Genomic DNA, 13,669 nt, shown 5'->3' with positions numbered 1-13,669 from the left:
TATTTTCTCCTTCATCCACTAGAGGACACTGGAGATATACAGGGGACGTCTCAAAGTTGTCCTCACAGATGGGACAGTGCAGAGATACCTGCAAGACCATGCTAGCAAACCCTGTTTAACCACTTGCCTGGCATGGTTGCATCATGTGCGACCACACCAACTAGTGCCTTATCCGATCTGGTCGCACAGGAGACCAGTCAGATATACTGTGTGGGTAGCTGAAGGTAAGAGAAACTTCCGGCAGCTGCCTCTCCGGAAGACCGGAAGGTCCCTCTGCACCCTCAGCATGGCAGGATCCCCCACCCGGCGACTGCAGACAATAGCAGCTGCAGGGAAAGTGTAAAATACCCCCCCCTTTCCAGTGTACCTGGTGGCTGGGCAGCTGTTAAAATGAAAGACGCAATAGTCGTGATGTTTATGATGTTCCGACCAATGCTCTGATGTTTGACTATCAGAAATAAATAAAAAAAAATTATATATATATATTATAATTTGGATGAATTGAAACGCATGTTCTTCACTTAATTCATTACATTTCTGAGCGTTTCTTGGAAAAAAAGAATTGTCAGTTAAGGGGTTGCAAAGGTATCAACTGAATAAACTTATGTACCGTAGACCAAGTAGTCATACGACACAGTTGGGAAGCAGAGGCTCCCCTGCGAGCAGCCCAGGAGGTCCCTAGTGAGCATGTCAAGTGTGCAGAGATAGAACAAGGTGGAAGCCAAACACTAGGCACGCAAGCCTGACAAATGACCACCTGGAAGCAGGCAAACCCTGTTCGGAGGCACCAAATAGCAATTCGGACTTCTGCAAGGCGACAGTATGAGCAACACAGCCCCAAAGAGCTCGAACCACATCAAGAGATGGGCAAGAGACTTCAGTCAACACATAAACCATAATGGGTTGATTAATGCGGAAAGCAAGAGAGTCAGATTCACACGAAGCTCTGCCCGATCATGAAATAGCAGGTAAGGAGAGCGATAGGACAGAGCCCCAAGCTCCCAACAACCTCCTAGTGGAAGCAAGAGCCAAACGCAGAACTGTTTTCCAGGACATCATCCTCTTCTAGGGGCTCAAACACAGTCGACTGAAGGAAGGTCAACGCCAGTTTGAGATCCCATTGGGAAGTTGGAGGCACAGAAGGTGGCTGAACACAGAGAACGCCTTATTTATTTATTATGTGTTTTCTGTATAGTGCAGCATATTCCGTTGCGCTTTACAATAGGACACAATGATAAAACAAAACTGGGTAATAAGAGGCAAAGAGGTAGGAAAGAACATGCGGAAGCAGAGCCAACCGATACTGGAAAGAAAAGATGGACGAAGCTGACACCAGTACCCTAGGCGAGGCCAGACGATGATTAGCATCCAGACGCGCCTGGAGGAAAAGGCGGCAAGACAGCTGGAAGTAGCAGAGACTCCATGGCTTTCACACCAAGGGCCAGATGTAATGTCATGCTAGATGGCTGGAGCTCGGAGATTCCGGCCGAATTCATACTATTTTTTTTTTTAAAGCGGCAATCATTTGCAAAGTAAAACTGACCTGGTTTTCCAGCAAATGGAGTTGGGGATTTGGTCAGGATTAATGGTGTCCTCAACGCTAAGAAATATAGGCAGATACTGATCCATCATGCAATGCCATCAGGGAGGCATCTGATTGGCTCCAAATTTATTCTACAGCAGGACAACCACCCCAAACATACAGCCAATGTCATTCAGAACCATCTTCAACGTAAAGAAGAACAAGGAGTCCGGGAAATGATGATATGGCCCCCACAGAGCCCTGATCTCAACATCATCGAGTCTGTCTGGGATTTCATGGAGACAGAAGGATCTGAGCAAGCTACATCTACAGGAGATCTGTGGTTACTTCTCCAAGATCCATGGAACAACCTCCCTGCAGAGGTCCTCCAAAAACTGTGTGCAAGTGTACCTAGAATTGTTGCTGTTTTGAAGGCAAAGGGTGGTAACACTAAATATTGATTTTAGGATTTCTCTTCTGTTCATTCACTTTACAGTTTGTTAATTGATAAAAATAAACTAACTTCTATTTTTGAAATAATTTTTATGTTGCAGCATTTTTTTCACACCTGCCTAAAAAATCTGCACAGAATTGTACAAAGCGCATGTTTTAGGTATTTTTGGCAATAAATGACCAACCAACATATCGTCCATCATTTCCAGGTCCCAGAATGTTACAAATATCCCATGGGGCATTGCTGCAAGACTGTGACATGAACATCACGCAGATGTGCGACTATGTTGCGGGAATAATTCCCTGACATTCTGAGAGACCGCGACACGGACTCTGTAGAACAATAAATAGCTCTGAAGATTTCTTGAACAGAAATTAGACAGAGAAACTTCTGATGAAGGGAACTGAGGCGACAGAACTGGTTTGATTTCATGTTCACATTCTGTACAAGTCTTCCTCCTTGTGGTGGGAGAGGGTACTGATCCGCACAACGGAAATTGTGGCATTTTATCATTTTGACGTACATTTTTGGTCCTGCAGGCTGGAAACAGTTGCCTGGAGGGAGAAACCTTCTGTTTCCCCCCCACTGTGTGCTATTCCCGTAATGTGTACCTCCATTGGTTGCACACCCTGCCAGCAGTAACCTACACAGTGCGCCTCACATGGCTGCCTCGGATGGTTCCTCCATGGGCAGGGTGTGCTTCATTTGGATCTTTCCATGCAGGGTATAGCATACTCTTACACACGTGTCAGTTTTCCCGTGAATGCATTTGGCCCTTGTATGGCTCATCTCCCACTGTGTAACCTTCGTAGTGCGCCCAACATGGCTGCCTTATCTGGTGCGCTTGTGGATGGGATGAAAAATACATGGACCTGATGGTTTTATTGGAACCCTACTCTGAACCTAAGGACTCTGCAATCTCCCCGTTTTGTGTTCTCTTCTAGGGGTGGACTATTCCACCCTGGGTAATCCTACGCAGTGCGCCTAAGATGGCTGCCGCACCTGGTGCCTTGTGAGGGTGGAATACACAACCCCTGGAGGTTATTACCCAAAATGCCTACACCAATCCTGCATTATTCTTTCTGTGTCTTTATTGTCTGTGTGGTTTATCTTTTGATGTAATACTTAAATCTTCTGTATTATGTGCATTGTTTGAGTTCTAGTTGGCGCCGCGGATGGCTGCCTCGGTGCTGCTCTGCCAAGCAGCCTTAGTTTTTAGTCTTACGTGTATAATATGTCTAATATGTTGAGTCTATTGTACAGTTGCAATGTGCAGTATAAACTCATACGTGTAATGTGTGTAATGTATGCTATGTATTCCCCCTTCATGTCGCTGCTTGGCGATGCATTGTACCACATAGAATTCCTAGTGTACGTGAGTACACCTGGCCAATAAAGCGGATTCTGATTATCGTATTATCTTCCCGATTCAAAACTTCCCAAACTGCTAAACCCGAGAAAGGGATACGGTTGTTAGGTCGACCACGATAGGTCGACATGCGTCAGGTCAACATGGTCATTACGGCGACCTGTACTAGGTTGACAGGTCAAGGTCGACATGAGTTTTTCACATTATTATTTTCATTTTACCATACTTGACAATCCACGTGGACGACTGTAACGGTAACCTGTGCAGAGCAAAGCGAGCCATGCGAGGGGACACGGTGCACTAACTGGGGTTCCCCGTCACTTTACGAAGAAAACGACACCCAAAAAAATCCAAAAACTCATGTCGTCCTTTTCACAGGTCGACCTAACGAACATGTCGACCTAGTTACCCTGTCGACATAATACATGTTGACCAACCGTTGTCAACCCAATGACTGTCGACCTAAGTTGAGTCGACCCAATGACCCATACCCCCGAGAAAGGGTTAAAAAATCTGAGCTTTTTAGCCTTGGGAAGAACAATGAAATGTCTCTGTCCGCCTCCTCCTTAAGAGCCACCACGCCCACATTCAACGCGTAAAGCTTGATGCATAGCGCGCATGAACACGAGAGTTTAATTCACTTTGCTGCCAAAACAGTTTCTGGCTGTTTTTTGGTTCCGCAACTCTGAATTACCCTCCATGGGAACTCTGAAGAGCAGATGGAGAGTCTCTGCATTTACAGTAGACAAACCTCGTACCCCAAAACCCCTCACATGACCTGCTCGTCTAGACAGAGACAGGACAAGACACTGGGAACGAGGAGGCGCAGCATTACATACCATCAGGCAGACCGAGGAGGCGCAGCATTACATACCATCAGGCAGACAGAGGAGGCGCAGCATTACATACCATCAGGCAGACAGAGGAGGCGCAGCATTACATACCATCAGGCAGACAGAGGAGGCGCAGCATTACATACCATCAGGCAGACAGAGGAGGCGCAGCATTATATACCATCAGGCAGAAAGAGGAGGCGCGGCATTATATACCATCAGGCAGAAAGAGGAGGCGCAGCATTATATACCATCAGGCAGAAAAAGAAGGCGCAGCATTACATACCATCAGGCAGAAAGAGGAGGCGCAGCATTATATACCAGGAGGCAGAAAGAGGAGGCGCAGCATTATATACCAGGAGGCAGAAAGAGGAGGCGCAGCATTATATACCAGGAGGCAGAAAGAGGAGGCGCAGCATTATATACCAGGAGGCAGAAAGAGGAGGCGCAGCATTATATACCATCAGGCAGAAAGAGGAGGCGCAGCATTATATACCATCAGGCAGAAAGAGGAGGCGCAGCATTATATACCATCAGGCAGAAAGAGGAGGCGCAGCATTATATACCATCAGGCAGAAAGAGGAGGCGCAGCACTATATACCATCAGGCAGACAGAGGAGGCGCAGCATTACATACCATCAGGCAGACAGAGGAGGCGCAGCATTATATACCATCAGGCAGACAGAGGAGGCGCAGCATTACATACCATCAGGCATACAGAGGAAGCGCAGCATTATATACCATCAGGCAGACAGAGGAGGCGCAGCATTACATACCATCAGGCAGAGAGGAGGCGCAGCATTATATACCATCAGGCAGACAGAGGAGGCGCAGCTTTATATACCATCAGGCAGACAGAGGAGGAGCAGCATTACATACCATCAGGCAGACAGAGGAGGCACAGCACTATATACCATCAGGCAGAAAGAGGAGGCGCAGCATTATATACCATCAGGCAGAAAGAGGAGGCGCGGCACTATATACCATCAGGCAGAAAGAGGAGGCGCGGAATTATATACAATCAGGCAGAAAGAGGAGGCGCGGCATTATATACCATCAGGCAGAAAGAGGAGGCACAGCACTATATACCATCAGGCAGAAAGAGGAGGCGCGGCACTATATACCATCAGGCAGAAAGAGGAGGCGCGGCATTATATACCATCAGGCAGAAAGAGGAGGCACAGCATTACATACCATCAGGCAGAAAGAGGAGGTGCAGCATTATATACCATCAGGCAGGAAGAGGAGGCGCAGCATTATATACCAGGAGGCAGAAAGAGGAGGCGCAGCATTATATACCATCAGGCAGAAAGAGGAGGTGCAGCATTATATACCATCAGGCAGAAAGAGGAGGCGCAGCATTATATACCATCAGGCAGACAGAGGAGGCGCAGCATTACATACCATCAGGCAGACAGAGGAGGCGCAGCATTATATACCATCAGGCAGAAAGGAGGTGCAGCATTATATACCATCATGCAGACAGAGGAGGCGCAGCATTACATACCATCAGGCAGACAGAGGAGGCGCAGCATTACATACCATCAGGCAGACAGAGGAGGCGCAGCACTATATACCATCAGGCAGAAAGAGGAGGCGCAGCATTATATACCATCATGCAGAAAGAGGAGGCGCGGCACTATATACCATCAGGCAGAAAGAGGAGGCGCGGAATTATATACAATCAGGCAGAAAGAGGAGGCGCGGCATTATATACCATCAGGCAGAAAGAGGAGGCACAGCACTATATACCATCAGGCAGAAAGAGGAGGCGCGGCACTATAGACCATCAGGCAGAAAGAGGAGGCGCGGCATTATATACCATCAGGCAGAAAGAGGAGGCACGGCATTATATACCATCAGGCAGAAAGAGGAGGCACAGCATTACATACCATCAGGCAGAAAGAGGAGGTGCAGCATTATATACCATCAGGCAGAAAGAGGAGGCGCAGCATTATATACCATCAGGCAGAAAGAGGAGGCACAGCATTATATACCATCAGGCAGACAGAGGAGGCGCAGCATTATATACCATCAGGCAGAAAGAGGAGGCGCGGCATTATATACCATCAGGCAGAAAGAGGAGGCACGGCATTATATACCATCAGGCAGACAGAGGAGGCGCAGCATTATATACCATCAGGCAGAAAGAGGAGGCGCAGCATTATATACCATCATGCAGAAAGAGGAGGCGCGGCACTATATACCATCAGGCAGAAAGAGGAGGCGCGGAATTATATACAATCAGGCAGAAAGAGGAGGCGCGGCATTATATACCATCAGGCAGAAAGAGGAGGCACAGCACTATATACCATCAGGCAGAAAGAGGAGGCGCAGCATTATATACCATCAGGCAGAAAGAGGAGGCGCGGCACTATATACCATCAGGCAGACAGAGGAGGCGCAGCATTATACACCATCAGGCAGAAAGAGGAGGCGCAGCATTATATACCATCAGGCAGAAAGAGGAGGCGCAGCATTATACACCATCAGGCAGAAAGAGGAGGAGCAGCATTACATACCAGGAGGCAGAAAGAGGAGGCGCAGCATTATATACCAGGAGGCAGAAAGAGGAGGCGCAGCATTATATACCAGGAGGCAGAAAGAGGAGGCGCAGCATTATATACCATCAGGCAGAAAGAGGAGGCGCAGCATTACATACCATCAGGCAGAAAGAGGAGGCGCAGCATTATATACCATCAGGCAGAAAGAGGAGGCGCGGCACTATATACCATCAGGCAGACAGAGGAGGCTCAGCATTATATACCATCAGGCAGAAAGAGGAGGTGCAGCATTATATACCATCAGGCAGACAGAGGAGGCACAGCATTACATACCATCAGGCAGACAGAGGAGGCTCAGCATTATATACCATCAGGCAGAAAGAGGAGGCGCAGCATTATATACCATCAGGCAGAAAGAGGAGGCACAGCATTATATACCATCAGGCAGAGTGTTTTTGAACAACCCGTCTCTAAATATCTAGCTTGGAGTTTAAGCCATTGTAAGGCAGCTGTGGAGTAATGAAGATGAAAGCTAAAGGTGGATCAGCTTTGCTCTTGGAACTGGTATCTAAGCTCCAGAACCCCAACCTGCGCCCACCACTCTTCTCTCCAATATGCCAGTGCTATTGTAACATAAAGAGGATTCAAAATAAGAATGCCCTTTTTTTTTTTTATTGCTACTTGGACATTTAAAAAAACAACAAAAAACACATATTATATATATATATATATATATATATATATATATATATAGGAAATAGATAAGGTGTTTAAAAGCGACCAATGGTGTCATAAAATTTTAAAAAGAGGAGGGGCTATATTGCAAATTTTCAAGTATTTAATCAAATAAAATTAGCACCAGTGAAAAGTATAATACAAAACCACATGTAAAAAGAAAAAAGAAAAACCAATAAAACATTTAAAAATGTGTCTGGAGTTGTAAAAAAGTACACAGACTATATGCAATGGTACTATAAAAAGTTAATCTAAGAACAGGAGGATCAAATTACTACTAATAAAATTGATAAGATCAAACGTAGGTAAAAGATAGTTATCTTAACTTTGAGAAGGCGGGTAACACCGAACGCGTTTCGTCCTATCTGGACTTCATCAAGTCCTTTGCATTGGGACAAAACGCGTCGGGAGTTACCCTGGACCCTCTTTTGATGGACAGATAAGCTTTTATATCAATTGTTTCTTGTACGTGTGATACCTGCTCGTTTTAAACCGTGGTTTAATTTATGTACTAAAGTAAATGTGAAGGGAGATATCCTGGACCCTATATTTATGGACAGATAAGCTTCTATATCATTTGTTTCTTGCACGTGCAATACCTGCTCATTTTAAACCGTGGATATATTTTATGTACTTAATTAAATGTGAAAAATTATCTTTCTACTACGCTATTGTGGAGTGATATTCTGGGAGCGTTTCCAATTAACACTCACTAAGTAGAAAAATGCTATAAGTACATATAGGTTTAAACGGTACACACTATTGGTTGTTTCTTTTTCTCTTTTGCATATCACTGTGATGATATTGGTCTGAGGACCGAAGATTCCTATCTGAGAAGTGCTTGTCCCATTTGTTTCACTAAATTTCATTCTATGTCCCCACCGTCATTTTCTGGGCATTATTAGGCGCTGATTACTTCTATTTTTTACACACACACATTATATATATATATATATATATATATATATATATATATATATATATATATATATATATATATATATAAAAAATAGGATTTTGGTACTTACCAGGTAAATCCTTTTCTTTGAATCCATACATATACACTGCTCAAAAAAATAAAGGGAACACTAAAATAACACATCCTAGATCTGAATGAATGAAATATTCTTATTAAATACTTTGTTCTTTACATAGTTGAATGTGCTGACAACAAAATCACACAAAAATTATCAATGGAAATCAAATTTATTAACCCATGGAGGTCTGGATTTGGAGTCACCCTCAAAATTAAAGTGGAAAAACACACTACAGGCTGATCCAACTTTGATGTAATGTCCTTAAAACAAGTCAAAATGAGGCTCAGTAGTGTCTGTGGCCTCCACGTGCCTGTATGACCTCCCTACAACGCCTGGGCATGCTCCTGATGAGGTGGCAGATGGTCTCCTGAGGGATCTCCTCCCAGACCTGGACTAAAGCATACGCCAACTCCTGGACAGTCTGTGGTCAAACGTGGCGTTGGTGGATGGAGCGAGACATGATGTCCCAGATGTGCTCAATTGGATTCAGGTCTGGGGAACGGGCGGGCCAGTCCATAGCATCAATGCCTTCGTCTTGCAGGAATTGCTGACACACTCCAGCCACATGAGGTCTAGCATTGTCTTGCATTAGGAGGAACCCAGGGCCAACCGCACCAGCATATGGTCTCACAAGGGGTCTGAGGATCTCACCTCGGTACCTAATGGCAGTCAGGCTACCTCTGGCGAGCACATGGAGGGCTGTGCAGCCCCCCAAAGAAATGCCACCCCACACCATTACTGACCCACTGCCAAACCGGTCATGCTGGAGGATGTTGCAGGCAGCAGAATGTTCTCCTTGGCGTCTCCAGACTGTCACGTCTGTCACATGTGCTCAGTGAGAACCTGCTTTCATCTGTGAAGAGCACAGGGCGCCAGTAGCGAATTTGCCAATCTTGGTGTTCTCTGGCAAATGCCAAACGTCCTGCACGGTGTTGGGCTGTAAGCACAACCCCCACCTGTGGACGTCGGGCCCTCATACCACCCTCATGGAGTCTGTTTCTGATCGTTTGAGTAGACATATGCACATCTGTGGCTTGCTGGAGGTCATTTTGCAGGGCTCTGGCAGTGCCCCTCCTGTTCCTCCTTGCACAAAGGCGGAGGTAGCGGTCCTGCTGCTGGGTTGTTGTCCTCCTACGGCCTCCTCCACGTCTCCTGATGTACTGGCCTGTCTCCTGGTAGCGCCTCCATGCTCTGGACACTACGCTGACAGACACAGCAAACCTTCTTGCCACAGCTCGCATTGATGTGCCATCCTGGATGAGCTGCACTACCTGAGCCACTTGTGTGGGTTGTAGGGAGGTCATACAGGCACGTGGAGGCCACAGACACTACTGAGCCTCAATTTGACTTGTTTTAAGGACATTACATCAAAGTTGGATCAGCCTGTAGTGTGTTTTTCCACTTTCATTTTGAGGGCGACTCCAAATCCAGACCTCCATGGGTTAATAAATGTGATTTCCATTGATAATTTTTGTGTGATTTTGTTGTCAGCACATTCAACTATGTAAAGAACAAAGTATTTAATAAGAATATTTCATTCATTCAGATCTAGGATGTGTTATTTTAGTGTTCCCTTTATTTTTTTGAGCAGTGTGTATATATACACACACACACACACACACTCTACGGGCGCTCTTCACACCGTCGTAAGGGGCTACGCCCCCTTAACCCTTGCACACCCTTGTGGCGTGCAATATTTTTATTATATGGAGTATTACATCCAATCATAATTGTGTGAGTGGTTAAATATTGCACGGACAAAGGGCGTGCAATGGTTAAGGGGTGGAAGCCCCTTGCAACGGCGTGACCAGCGCACGCAGGGCCTGGTGAATCACCTAGCAGGTGCTTTGGTTGGGGGAGTAGGGGGTGCGGGGAAGAGGCGGATGGGATCCTGGGGTGCCACGGGAGGGGTGGTTGCGGTGGTGCCGCAGGTGGGGGAGGGTGCGTGGGTGCTGCGGGTGGTGGTCCAGAGCCGCTGCGGGTGGGGGAGGAGCAGTTGCGGGGTTGCCCTGGGTGGGGAAGGGGCGGATACGGTGGAAGGTACGGGGTCGCTGCGGGTAGGGGTCCGGAGCTATCGCGGGTGTGGAGGGGGGGTGTGGGGGTGCCGCGTATGGGTGCCGGAGGTACTGTGAGTGGGGGAGGGGCGGGTAATGCTTATCCTGCTTCTCCTCGTGTCAGCAGCTAAGCTGCTGTCCTCCCTTTGGCAGTGGCTCTCCCGGAGACTCGCACAGCAGGCAGTCAGTATTGTTCGCGCCGGTGTCCCAACGTGCCGCATTACAGGGAAGAAGATGTACGCCATAAACTACAGCTCCCAGCAGCCCTAAGGGGCGGAATGCTTCGGCGCTAAGTGCTGCTGGGAGCTGTAGTTTATGTAGTGCGTCATGTTGGGACACTGGTGATAACAATAGTGACTGGCTGGCAGAACTGTGACTGGCTGAATTAATGTAAAAGGTAAGAGTGCTGTGCAGTGTCAGTGACACTGCACACAGGGCCGGCGCTAGCCGCTTAGCAAAAGGATGCAGTGCAGGGAGGCACCAGGAAGGAGACATGTTCTCTCTACTCTGCATCCCTGTGCTGAGCTGCTGCTGCTGCTATGCCGGCTGCTGTCAGACATGCAGCGGCACCAAAAGCAGAAACCCTTTCTCCCCCTCAGCGCCGTTAGCACAAAACCTCCTCTCCCCACTCCCCTGTGTGACATTCAGTGGTCGGGAGGGAGCCAAAGTGGGCGGAGCTAGATGGGAGTAAGGGGCAGGGCTACACGGGACCATGCTGCAGCAGGAGGATGAGCTGCTACAGCTTCAGCCAGCCAGACTTCATTAGATAAGTAAAAACAATTTGTGTTCCCTAATGCACACTGAGTGAAAAATAATAATACTACATAATAATCAGATAATACGGAGATCTTAGTTGCGTATATCTGCGGATATAGGGTTAAGCCCCCAGGCCGATCGACAAGGCTTCTCCGTCACTGGGGGTCCCTAATACTAGGTATGGGTCCGGGGTGCAGGACCCCATCACGTCGGCACAGGTCGGCTACCCCAGGTCAGCACACAGGTGAAAATTAATAAGGGTTAATAAGAAGCACAGAAGTGCTATATAAGTGGTGCGATTAAAATAATACAAAAAATAAGAATTTACTTACCGATAATTCTATTTCTCGTAGTCCGTAGTGGATGCTGGGGACTCCGTAAGGACCATGGGGAATAGCAGCTCCGCAGGAGACTGGGCACAAAAGTAAAGCTTTAGAACCACCTGGTGTGCACTGGCTCCTCCCCCTATGACCCTCCTCCAAGCCTCAGTTAGGATACTGTGCCCGGACGAGCGTACACAATAAGGAAGGATTTTGAATCCCGGGTAAGACTCATACCAGCCACACCAATCACACCATATAACTTGTGATCTAAACCCAGTTAACAGCATGATAACAGAGGAGCCTCTAGAAAAGATGGCTCACTACAGCAATAACCCGATTTTTTGGTAACAATAACTATGTACCAGTATTGCAGACAATCCGCACTTGGGATGGGCGCCCAGCATCCACTACGGACTACGAGAAATATAATTATCGGTAAGTAAATTCTTATTTTCTCTAACGTCCTAAGTGGATGCTGGGGACTCCGTAAGGACCATGGGGATTATACCAAAGCTCCCAAACGGGCGGGAGAGTGCGGATAACTCTGCAGCACCAAATGAGAGAACTCCAGGTCCTCCTCAGCCAGGGTATCAATTTTGTAGAATTTTACAAACATATTTGCTCCTGCCCAAGTAGCTGCTCGGCAAAGTTGTAAAGCCAAGACCCCTCGGGCAGCCGCCCAAGATGAGCCCATCTTCCTTGTGGAGTGGGCATTTACAGATTTTTGGCTGTGGCAGGCCTGCCACAGAATGTGCAAGCTGAATTGTACTACAAATCCAACGAGCAATAGTCTGCTTAGAAGCAGGAGCACCCAGCTTGTTGGGTGCATACAGGATAAACAGCGAGTCAGATTTTCTGACTCCAGCCGTCCTGGAAACATATTTTCAGGGCCCTGATAACGTCTAGCAACTTGGAGTCCTCCAAGTCCCTAGTAGCCGCAGGCACCACAATAGGTTGGTTCAGGTGAAACGCTGAAACCACCTTAGGGAGAAACTGAGGACAAGTCCTCAATTCCGCCCTGTCCGAATGGAAAATCAGATAAGGACTTTTACAGGATAAAGCCGCCAATTCTGACACGCGCCTGGCCCAGGCCAGGGCCAACAGCATGACCACTTTCCATGTGAGATATTTTAACTCCACAGATTTAAGTGGTTCAAACCAATGTGACTTTTGGAACCCAAAAACTACATTGAGATCTCAAGGTGCCACTGGAGGCACAAAAGGAGGCTGTATATGCAGTACCCCTTTTACAACGTCTGAACTTCAGGGACTGAAGCTAGTTCTTTTTGGAAGAAAATTGACAGGGCCGAAATTTGAACCTTAATGGACCCCAATTTCAGGCCCATAGACACTCCTGTTTGCAGGAAATGTAGGAATCGACCCAGTTGAATTTCCTCCGTCGGGCCTTACTGGCCTCGCACCACGCAACATATTTTCGCCAAATGCGGTGATAATGTTTTGGGGTTACATCCTTCCTGGCTTTGATCAGGATAGGGATGACTTCATCCGGAATGCCTTTTTTCCTTCAGGATCCGGCGTTCAACCGCCCTGCCGTCAAACGCAGCCGCGGTAAGTCTTGGAACAGACAGGGTCCTTGCTGGAGCAGGTCCCTTCTTAGAGGTAGAGGCCACGGATCCTCCGTGAGCATCTCTTGAAGTTCCGGTTACCAAGTCCTTCTTGGCCAATCCGGAGCCACGAATATAGCGCGCTCTGGTGTGTGCTGGCAAACTCTCCCTCTGTCTCCCCAAAGGGCTAGAGGGGTCCTGTCCTCTATCAGAGCATTCCCTGTGTGTGTGCTGTATGTCGGTACGTTTGTGTCGACATGTATGAGGAGAAAAATGATGTGGAGACGGAGCAGATTGCCTGTAATAGTGATGTCACCCCCTAGGGGGTCGACACCTGAGTGGATGAACTGTTGGAAGGAATTACGTGACAGTGTCAGCTCTGTATAAAAGACAGTGGTTGACATGAGACAGCCGGCTACTCAGCTTGGGCCTGTCCAGACGTCTCATAGGCCGTCAGGGGCTTTAAAGCGCCCGTTACCTCAGATGGCAGATATAGACGCCGACACGGATACTGACT

The sequence above is a fragment of the Pseudophryne corroboree genome, chromosome 8, assembly GCF_028390025.1.
Source record: "Pseudophryne corroboree isolate aPseCor3 chromosome 8, aPseCor3.hap2, whole genome shotgun sequence".
Lineage (NCBI taxonomy): Eukaryota > Metazoa > Chordata > Amphibia > Anura > Myobatrachidae > Pseudophryne > Pseudophryne corroboree.
The sequence above is the reverse complement of the archived record's forward strand: the minus strand, read 5'-3'. Positions refer to the sequence as shown.